Raw genomic sequence first — 11,493 nt, forward strand, 5'->3', positions numbered from 1 at the left:
TTTTTTTTTTTTTTTTTTTTTTTTTTTTTTTTTTAAGGGATGGGTCTCACTATGTTGCCCAGGCTTGTCTTGTACCCCTGGGCCCAAGCGATCCACTCGCCTCAGCATCCCAAAATGTTGGTATTACAGGCATGAGCCACTGCACTCGTCTAAGTATCCGTTCTGATTTTAAAATCAAACTTAAAATATATAATTACTCTTTTAAAGCTATTTATTAAAATTTTAAAATTTAATAGGCAACCTAACCTTTTCAAAAAGAACTTATAGTGTGAACCATGAAATAAGTCACTTAGCAGATTTTATTTTCACATTGTCCTATGCAAATAATAAGCTAAAGTATTTTTTTTTTCATTTAGAACAAGTGAGATGAAATAGTTGTTATTCTTATTTTGATGTTCTTGAAGGGCAGATCAAATGAAGCTTATCTACTATAATAATGATTGATGAGCTTCATCTAATGATAATCCTTAATACCTTAGAGAACAATCTCAATAGATCCAAACAGCAGCAACATTCTGGCTCAATGAAGGGCATTGTGAGTAAGCACAAAGAGGTGAATTAGTAATTTACATAGAAAAGTATTTAAGTCAATTCTAGCAAAGCATAAAGAAAAGAGGGTTAACATTGTAATTTAAAATTTCTGGGTGTTTATTTCTGCAGTGACACTTCAGAACAGTGAATGTTAAGGAATTTAGTTAATTTCTATGAAGTTTACAGTTTACATGTATTAAACAGGCACTTGCTTAATTATTTTCTCTCTTAATTTTAAGTTCTACCAGGTTACAGTCCTTACCTTTCTGGTTCATTTTAGTGTTCCATGTGTCTAGAATAATACCCATATCTTGGTAAATGCAGAATAAATATTTGATGACTGAAAGAATGAAATCATTCCACATTCAATAAAGATTTATTGTAAGCCTCATCTGGTCCAGAAACTCTTCTAGTTGCTGGGTGGGGATGGGGCAAAACAGAGAAAAATCCCTTCCTTTGTGGAGCTTATACTCTAATGGAAAAGACAATTAACAAAGCAAATGGGCAAATTTGATACCAAAAAAAATCAAAACTGGAAAGGAGGATATGAAATGTTGAGTGTTGGAGGAGGTGGTGAAATTTTAGTTAGGATTACTAAGAAAGTCCTTAGCAAGAAGGTGGCTTTCAAGTAAATACCTGAAGAAAGTGGGCTGCTCCCTCTGTTGCCATCTTGGAAGAGACCATTTCAAACAGATGGGACAGAAAGTACAAAAACCCTGAGGCAGGAGTGATGAGAAAACTGCACAGGGCCAGTGTGATTCACCAAGCAATGAATGGAGGGAAGGAGGATGAAATCAGAGATTTCATTGGTCCCCACCAAAAATGAAAAAGGGAAGAGGAAAATGATATGACTTGTTGGCTAAAGCAAGGACTTTGGCTTTTATTCTGATAGACAAGAAGCTACTGGAAGGTTCTGGGCAGAGGAGTGACATAATGTGACTTACGTTTGAGCATGAACACTCTGGCTGCTGTTAATAATAGACTTCAGGAGGCTGGGCATGGTGGCTCACGCCTGTAATCCTAGCACTTTGGGAGGCTGAGGTGGGCGGATCACGAGGTCAGGAGATCGACACCATCCTGACTAACACAGTGAAACCCCGTCTCTACTAAAAATGCAAAAATTAACTGGGGTGGTGGTGGGCACCTGTAGTCCCAGCTACTCCGGAGGCTGAGGCAGGGGAATGACGTGAACCCAGGAGGCGGAGCTCGCAGTGAGCCGAGTTCACACCACTGCACTCCAGCCTAGGCAACAGAGCGAGACTCCACCTCAAAAAAAAAAATAATAATAATAATAATAATAATAATAATAGACTACAGGAGGGCATGGATGGAAGTAAAATAAACACCTACTTTGTAGCATTTTTATAAAAATTACTCAAAAAAGTATATGATGAGCCCAGCAGAGACCTGTCACTAATTGCCCTTACTCACTTAAGGAGAGCTGTGATAATTCTCATAAGGAATGCCTTTCCTGCTCCAACAGACGCATATACAGAGGCTCTGGGTTGTCACCATTAACAATCCCAAGAAACTACACCTCCTTTAAGGCAGCCCGGGAATTGGGGGTGTTGGCTTAATACAAGGAACAATAATCAGTGGACTTTCCCTTGGCCCCCTCCAAAAAAGAAATGGCTCTGGCATCCAATGGAGTCATTCCGACAAAGTGAAGCAGCCATCCTATCTGCTGTCTCTGCCCTGTACCAAGGGAGCTCATCACTTAATGTTGAAGCATCAAAGGGTTGTGAAGATGCTGGGAATTTAGCCGTTAACAAAATGTTTATATCCAAATTCCACAGTACTAACATCAAAGGGCAGCCATTCACACCAACATCAACTAACAAAGCACACAGGGGTGCTTTACACTCACTTCATGTCTAATACGTTTTCCAGAGGAAAGGCTAAAGGCTACATGAAACATGACAAAATCCATGAACCCTAATTAAATTTCACCTTAAAACACCATCATCAGACATTAACTAGGGATGTTTTACTCTCTGAAGGAGTAACTGCTTAGTTTTATTTCTTAATAGTATAAAAAAGAACTTAGCAATCTGAGGGGAAGCAGTCCAAGCAGTCCTGACTTTGCAAACAAACAACTGAGCAGGTAGTGTTTCCTTCCCATTCTGTCCCCTTGCTGCTTGTACATGTTGAAAGATTTCTGTTCCTAATTCTGGCCTCATTTCACTGCTATTCCTGGGAGGGTTTGCAACAATTCATTCAGCAATGGTTTACTGAGTGTCTACTTTGTGCCAGGTGCTATTCTAGCTGTTAATGATACAACAGTAAACCAAACAGACACTGCTCTCTGGGAAGTACCTATAAAGGTTAAGGGAGAGGAAGAGGTGAGATCAAGAAAGGTTAATCCACCTTCAGATTCTCCCTTGACTGCATCTCTCCATCCCCAACCACCCTCATTGGTGGGCTTCAGTAGGCGCCAACAATAGCCTTCTTTCAGAAGGAAAACACTTTAGAATAAGTCAGGGCTTTCCTCTGAAATGTTGAGGAGTCACATACCACTTCAAAGGGATCTAATCACCCACCACATCATCTGTGTGCATTTGTGGCTGCATATGTAATATTGAGCATAAAGAAAGAGAGACAGAAAAAGAAGACAGAGGAGACATGTGTTGGAAATTTTTACATAATAAAAAAGTGGAATCCAGGAATATCAGGGTTTTTTCATCTTTTGAAGTATCTTTTAAAATGTGGTGATTTGCCCTTTAATAATAATTATTATTATCCCCATTCTGATTTTAGTTTCTACAGTTGCCACATCATTCAGAGCTACTTTTCTCCAGAGGATGTTTACTAGAATTACCTACTATGTAAGACACTTTTTGTTACCTCCTCAGTCTCCTTTCCTTATTCTGCCTTCCTACCAGAACCCACATTTTATTCAGAGATCCCCTGCCTATTCACGATGGTGGGCAACTTAACATTCCCAGCTCCAGCAGTATTCAATCAGCTTGGGGCATTCCCAGGGACATGTTGATACTTTAGGAGTGGATGCATGACCTAAGATGACCGAATGAAGAAGACCATGGCTAGGGGAGAAGTTTTCTCTCTCTCTCTCTCTCCTGCTAGATAAAAACAAGAGATTAGAGCGAACACTTTGAGAGACAGAAACTTAGCCCACCATTCAGTTCTTAAATGAATCAAACCTGAGGCTACAGGAGATGATAAATGTCCTTATTGTGTAAGCCCATCTGAACCAGGTACTCTGTTACTTGCAGCCCAAAGCATTATATCAGATACACAATGGAATTGGCACAGCTCTGGGCAGAGGCAGGATTTATTTGCAGCTCAGATTCCAAACAGGAAGAGATTCTTCACATCACAGGATCTTTTAAAATCACTCCTGTTTTTTATAATATGAAAAAAGAAAGCTGTGCCAGAGCACAATGATCTGATCCCAACAGAGAACATCCACACAAAACTTTCAGGTTAGATTTTAACACTACAGTGCCACTGCATTATGGTATTACTTTGGGTACTCAAAGATGGAATTTAAATAAGTGCTTAAGTAAAGACCATATTATAGAAACAGGGTTCTGAAATGGCTCTGCCAACAGCTTAACTGTGTAGGACAAGAAAAATGTGGTACATGAGAAAAGAATTGAATCCAGATTGGACTATCCATATTCCCTAAAACCAGTGATCCCATTTCTTAAAGGAGAGGAATGGGAGACAGACAACAGAAACTGTATATCTTATATATTGCATTATACTATAAAATATAAATACCATATACATGCAGTAAATGTTGTTTTTCTTATAGCCTGTTCAGTCATTCTTAGCAGGACCTGTTCTTAAAATCATAAATAAATTCTAAGTATTGTTACCTGTAGACATATTGATAGATTATGGGAAATCATTTCTGACAGATTGTTTGCAAAGATGGGTGCATCAATTTCTCCAGTTCCTAGAAGCCTATGTCTCTGGAAGGTGACTTTGCTACTCTTCTCCAGATGGAACTATTTTCCCTCCTCTTGATATAGGCTAACCCTGTCCTGTGACTTCCTATAACTAATAGTTGCAGCAGAAGTGATATTGTGTAACTTCAGAGCCTCAACTTCAAAAAGCCTTGCAGCTTCCTCTCTTGCCCTTTTGCTGCCCTGAGACTGACACATAAAAAAGCCCAGACTAGCCTCCTGGAGATGGGCCATGAGAGAGACCTTGTGAAAAAGTCTGGCCCCCTGTCCTGAGGCCCCAGTCATGTTACCGAGACTATCCGGAACCAGCGAACTCCCAGTCAACGTAACAATTGACAGCAGCCTCATCAATGTCACTGGTGAGACATTCAGAAGGGACACCCTGTTGATCCTAGTAAACATTTCAGAAATGCAAGCAATTAAATTATTTACAAGCCACTAGGTTTTGGGGTAGAAAACTGATGCATCCTCCGTGTCTACCAAAGTCAGGATTCTGGTATAAAAATCAATCCCTTGCAGGACTCTAGCTTAAGGAAATTTTTTTTTCTTGTTTCGTCTCCTTGAATATGCAATGTATTATGCTGCAAGTAAATGTCTTGAAAACCTCAAAGTGTTTTTAAGAAAGGAGTCATTCTGGAAAGACAACAACTCCCTCCTCAATGGAAGATCCCGTTCTCTCCATTCTATACCTCTGACACCTTCCCTCTGTCTATACCTCTGACACGCTCCTCTTTTCCTTCCACCTGCCTGCCATAGGTCATAAGAAATTTGTCCATAATTGGAGCTAGAATATTAGAAAGACATGTTCCTATTCCAAGAGCCCCAGCATCGGGATGGCCGTATCACACATTCTAACAATACAACCATTTAGGTGCACTGCATGGTGGGCTTTGGTGAGCTGGTCTGAGACCTAACTCATATATGCTGTATTAATTATAAGTCCCAAACCACTAACTTACAAGCTGATTTTGTAATACCTGTAGCCAATTAATTTATTTTATTTTATTTTTTATTCTACTCTAAGTTCTAGGGTACATGTGCACAACGTGCAGGTATGTTACGTATGTATACAGGTGCCGTGTTGGTTTGCTACACCTGTTAGTGGTCAATTAATTTAAAAGTGAACTCAGGAGGGTGAAATCAAGAAATGGCTCTATTCTGCCAAGCTGACTTTTGGCTCATGCATCCAGTCTCCCTCTTCTGTTCCTTGGCAGCATGGGGTTCAGACTCCACAGTTTTCAGATCACTTTCAAGGCTTTCAAAACTCCAATCAATCCCAAAGCATTAGTCTCTGTGCTAATTCAAAGCTTCTCTCCTCTTTTCAGCATAAGCCTTACTCTGGATATTCAGTCTAGATGTTCTAGACTCTACTTGAGAATTTCTGAACCTCGGCACCATTGATATTTAATATCAGATAAATCTTTGTTGGAGGAAGCTGCCCTGTGCATTGTAGTATGTTCAACATAAAACTGGGCCCTACCCAACTGATTCCAGTATCACCCACTAGTTGTGAGAACCAAAAATGTCTCCAGATATTGCCAAATGTCCCCTGGAAGGCGAACTTATCCCCAGTGAAGAATTACTGCTCTAGACTATCCATTCTTAATCAGGATGATATTGTCCCCATGGGGATTGTAATTGGCTCCTGGGCGGGGCAAAAAAAATGTGTTCCAATGATTTGTGGACCCCAAAAGACCACACTACCCAGCATACAGTGTGCCTGTGGCATACAATCCACAGAGGAAGGGGAAGGCAGTGAGAAGAAAGGTCAAAAAATAGCACTTTGGGAGAGCGGAATGAAACAAGTTTATGAAACACGGCACTAGACCAATGGTGGGGTGTGATATCTGTTCCTTCCCTCTTCCCTCCCTCATTTACTTTGCCGGTGGGGGTAAGCAATGGAGGGGCAAAGTCTTTTTACTTAGCTGGTGTTATGTAATTCACCCCCGGCTGTTGAATACCCCCTGTTATGTAAAGCATCAAAGGCAGGTCTCCTTGCAGTCCTGGGCCTGGGTGGCTGTTCATGGATTCCTACTTTGAATATCTATGTGATATGGCTAGAACACTCTCCAATTTCCCTCTAGCAATTAACCACACACAGCATCTTTCTGCTGGGGACCCTCAATTCCCATGGAATGCCCTTGGGTGGAATTATTTAGAGATGGCTTTAGTTTGGCTACCTATACTGGCTCCAGTGATCCAGGAGAATTTCTACTGTCTTATTCTGCCCAGCAGCGAAGGCAGCTCCAGCCACCTCTAGCTTTCACACTTCTCCCAAACAAAGGCAGTCACTAGTCGCTGTGCCTACCACACCTCAGGGAGCTCACATTTGGATCTATAAAGAGTTCTCTAGTTCTCTGCTTTGGTAGTAGGACAAATGGCAGTGTCAGAAATACACAACAGGTAGCTCAGCAAGCCTCCAGGCAGGAAGTAAGACACAGGACTGCCTGCTGGCACACAGCTTTCCCAGGGGTCCCACTTGCCTTGTGGGAAAAGTATCTCCCTCTCCCCTCTCTCATCCACTGCTCTTTCTGCTCCCATTCCATATACCTTTACTTATGTGGGCGGAAGCTGGGAAAGCAGCGTTGATATTTTGGCTACCTTTTAATACATGTTTTGAGGATCTGTCTAAAACCGCCCTATAGAACATTTTGTTCTCAACTTTGTGGCCATTAGAAATTCTTAGATGACAGGATAACACTCATTAAATGCTCATTTATATGACCCATTGGGGTTGATTGGGACTACATGGGGAGAGAAGAATCTAAGCCGGTGTTTCCCAGTCTGTCAGCTGAAAAATTGGGACTTTATTAAGAGTTCTGCAAACTGATTTGTATTCTCTTTTATTCGGTCAACAAACACTTAGTGAACTCCTTTCAGGAGCACCTATGGATACTATAGGCAACAAGAAAGGCAAGGTCTCTGCTCTCATGGAGAATAACTTAGCAGAGGAACATAACTAATAAATAACATAATGCCAGATTGTAACAAGTGCTGTGGAAAAAATAAGGCACTTAACATAACAGAGTGATTGGCTGTGGGGGGGATAGGCGGAGGAGAGTGCTGCTTTGGAATGAGTGACCACAGAAGGGTTCTTTGTGGAGGAAATATTTGAACTGAAATCAGAATAACAAGAAGGGGCCAATCTTGTGAACATTTTGGGGGAAAAAAATTCCCAGGAGAGAAACAGCAGGTGCAGAGGCCCCGAGCAGAAGTGAGCTGGGCATGTTCCAGAAGGGATGCAGCTATGGTGCTGGGGGTGGTAACATTGGGAGAATGCTGTGAGAGGACACAGAAGCAGCAGGGAAGAAAAGGAAATCCTGGGAATGACATGAAGCCAGAGAATTTGGTTGTTTATTTTTTTATAAAAGCGCTTTTAAAAAAAATAATTCTGGTGTACATGCGTAGGAAGTGAAGGTTTGTCACATAGGTAAACGTGTGCCATGATGGCTTGCTTCACCTATCAACCCATCACCTGGTATTAAGCCTTGCATGCGTTAGCTATTCTTCCTGATGCTCAGGCCCTGCCCCCCTCCCCTGACAGGCCCCAGTGTGTGTTGTCCCCCTCCCTGTGATTCATGCATGCATGTGTTCATTGCAGCACTAGTCACAATAGCAAAGACATGGAATTAACCCAAATGCCTATCAATGTAGAATGGATAAAGAAAATGTGGTACATATATACCATGGAATACTATGCAGCCATAAAAAGGAATGAGATCATGTCCTTTGCAGGGACATGGATGGAGATGGAAGTCATTATTGTCACCAAACTAACACAGGAACAGAAAACCAAACACCCCATGTTCTTACTTATAAGCGGGAGCTGAATAATGAGAACACAGAGGGATTTCAAGTGCAACAGTCGCACTACTCACAGACTGAATCTGTTTCACACACATGGCCACAATTGTCCAAATGCATGTAAATCTTGAAAATGATGCAGACATGCATTGAACATGTTACTAAATGTCTAGCAGCTTTCTGTCATGAGGAGAGGGATGGTGACATATGTTGATGTTAAAAGTCCTTATCTCTGAAAATATTAGAAACTACTGCCTGCTCTTACTTTCTGATTTTAGATTTCTTTGTACAAAATTGAGTTCCTATTCTTTCATCTATATTGAGAATAAACAAAACTTTACAAAGAGGAAAACACATACAGACCTACTATGTATCTTTCCTGAAAGGACCCCATTCTGTATACAACAGACAAACCTGAGTGTCATTGATGGGACAAGCACAGAAATGAGGTATCACCCTCAGGCAAGTATCTGCATTCTTGAAACAAAAATTACTCATGTAGAAACACAGTATCTAATATCTCCAGGGATTCTGCATATTTACATTTCAAATAATTCAGAGTGAACCAAGAGTGGTACTTTATCACCTTAATGGGCATAGATTTTCACTAATAGAGGTTATAAATACAGTTATTTATAATGATTTAAATTGCAAGCAGGCTGTTTTTAGTGGCTGATGCCAAAATCATCCTGGAACTACCTCTAACTTACTATCAGAGGCTTATTTACCATAATTGACTGTCTCATTGTTTTACCTTGTCTTTGACCCTGTACACCAAGCATGATGCTCCTGAATTTAAAGAGAAAGTGATTAATGTGGCAAGTGCAGAGATAGTCAGGCTTGTATACCCCAGTGGGGATATGAGAGAAGTCTGACAAATAATAAACACTACCACTTTCTCACACTCCGACACTCCGACGCCCTCTTTTGCTGCATCTTCCAGGCAGCCCTTTAAACGAGAGGTCACTTATTTTAAAGCCAGATATGCCTTTGTGCTATTCTAAACTTATTTATGCCCTGGTCAGGAAAAAAATATTTATATCTAAAAATGCTGAATCATGAAACTCTAGCTACAGGAAAGGTTGCTTCTATAGAAAACAGTGTCAGCATCAACATAATTTCCACAATCATTATTTCTTCTCATGAAACAATTCTTTTTCTTTTCTTTTTTTTTTTTTTTTTTTTTTGAGACGGAGTCGCTCTGTCGCCCAGGCTGGAGTGCAGTGGCCGGATCTCAGCTCACTGCAAGCTCCGCCTCCCGGGTTTACGCCATTCTCCTGCCTCAGCCTCCCGAGTAGCTGGGACTACAGGCGCCCGCCACCTCGCCCGGCTAGTTTTTTTGTATTTTTTAGTAAAGACGGGGTTTCACTGTGTTAGCCAGGATGGTCTCGATCTGCTGACCTCGTGATCCGCCCGTCTCGGCCTCCCAAAGTGCTGGGATTACAGGCTTGAGCCGCCGCGCGCGGCCGAAACAATTCTTACCTGAAGAGATTAACTATGGGTATTCTTCCTGCTCAAATTTCTCTATGAGACAAATCCCAAATGAAAAGCTTTTAAGGTTGAATGTAAAAATCCTGTAAGTATGAGGAGAAAATAACAAAGATAATCAATTCCGTGAATATAAATGATAGAACAATGGTTTTCTGAAATTAAAGAACAACAATAGTGAATTTTAAATTCCTTGTGCATAGGATGTACAGAAATAGAAATGAAATATCCAGTTTCTAATTTCTTAGTAATCAGGAGTTAATGAATACTATAATTCACTTTTGCTTTCAAAGATCATTTATATCTCCCTCCCACTACTTACCTCTTAGTTTTTCATCCTATTGCTCCTAGGGTCTATTCTGATAGCTGTTAGTCTACTAGAAATTGTGCTGTCTCTTTCTCATAAGGAGTAATGTAAGTCAAGTTACTGGAAATTAGTGGAATATTCAGTTAACATATGTGGTGCACAGGCATAACTCTGAGACATTGCCGGTTTGATTCCAGAATACCACATAAAAGTGAATATTACAGTAAAACAAGTCACAAAAATGTTTTGATTTCCCAGTACCTATGAAAAATACGTTTGCACTATACTGTAGTGTATTAAGTGTACAATTGCATTATGTATAAAATAACAATGTATATAACTAAGTTAAAAATTCTTTATTGCTTAAAAAAATGCTACCATCTGATCATTTAGCAAGTCATAATCTCATTGCTGCTGGAGGGTTTTGCCTCCATGTCAACAGCTGCTGACTAATCAACGTGGTGGTTGCTGAAGATTGGAGTGGCTGTGGAAATTTCTTAAAACAAGACGACAGTGGAATTTGCCTCATCAGTTGACTCTTCCTTTCATGAAAGGTTTCTGTGTAGCATGCAATGCTGTTTGGTAGCATTTTACCCCCAGAACTTCTTTCAAAATTAGAGTCCATCCTCTCAAACTCTGTTGCTGCATTATCAACTAAGTTTATGTCATATTCTAAATTCTTGCCTGCTATTTCAAAAATGTTCACAGCATCTTCCCCATAAAGATTCCATCTAAAGAAACCACTGTCTTTACTCATCCGTAAGAAGCAACTCCTCCTCCGTTGAAGTTTCAACATGAGATTGCAGCAATTCAGTCGCATCTTCAGATTTGACTTCTAATTCTAATTCTCTTGCAATTTCGACCATATCTGCAGTTACTTCCTCCACTGAACTTTTCAAAGTCATCTATAAGGATTAGAATAAACTTCTTCCAAGCTCCTGTCAATGTTAACGTTATGACCTCCTCCCATGAATCATGAATATTTTTAATGACAACTAAGATGATGAATCCCTTCCAGAAGGTTTTTATCCTCCTTTGCCCACACGTATCACAGGAATCACTATCTATAGCAGCTATACCTTAATAAAATGTCTTTCGTCAGTGATAAGACTTGAAAGTCAAAATTACTCTGATTCATGGGCTGCAGAATAGATGTTGTGTTAGAGGGCATAACAACAACATTAATCTCCTTGTACATCTCCATCACAGCTCTTGGATGACCAGGTGCATTGTCAATGAGCAGTCATATTTAGAAGAGAATCTTTTTTTCTGAGCAGTAGATCTCAAGTGTGTACTTAAAATATTCAGTAAACCATGTTATAAACATATATGCTGTCATCCAGGCTTTGTTTTTCCATTTATAGAGCACAAGCAGAGTAGATTTAGCATAATTCATAAGGAGCCTAGGATTTTCAGAATGGTAAATGAGCA

This window comes from Rhinopithecus bieti, unplaced genomic scaffold (genome assembly GCF_001698545.2).
Source record: "Rhinopithecus bieti isolate Rb0 unplaced genomic scaffold, ASM169854v2 scaffold_13709, whole genome shotgun sequence".
NCBI classification, from domain to species: domain Eukaryota; kingdom Metazoa; phylum Chordata; class Mammalia; order Primates; family Cercopithecidae; genus Rhinopithecus; species Rhinopithecus bieti.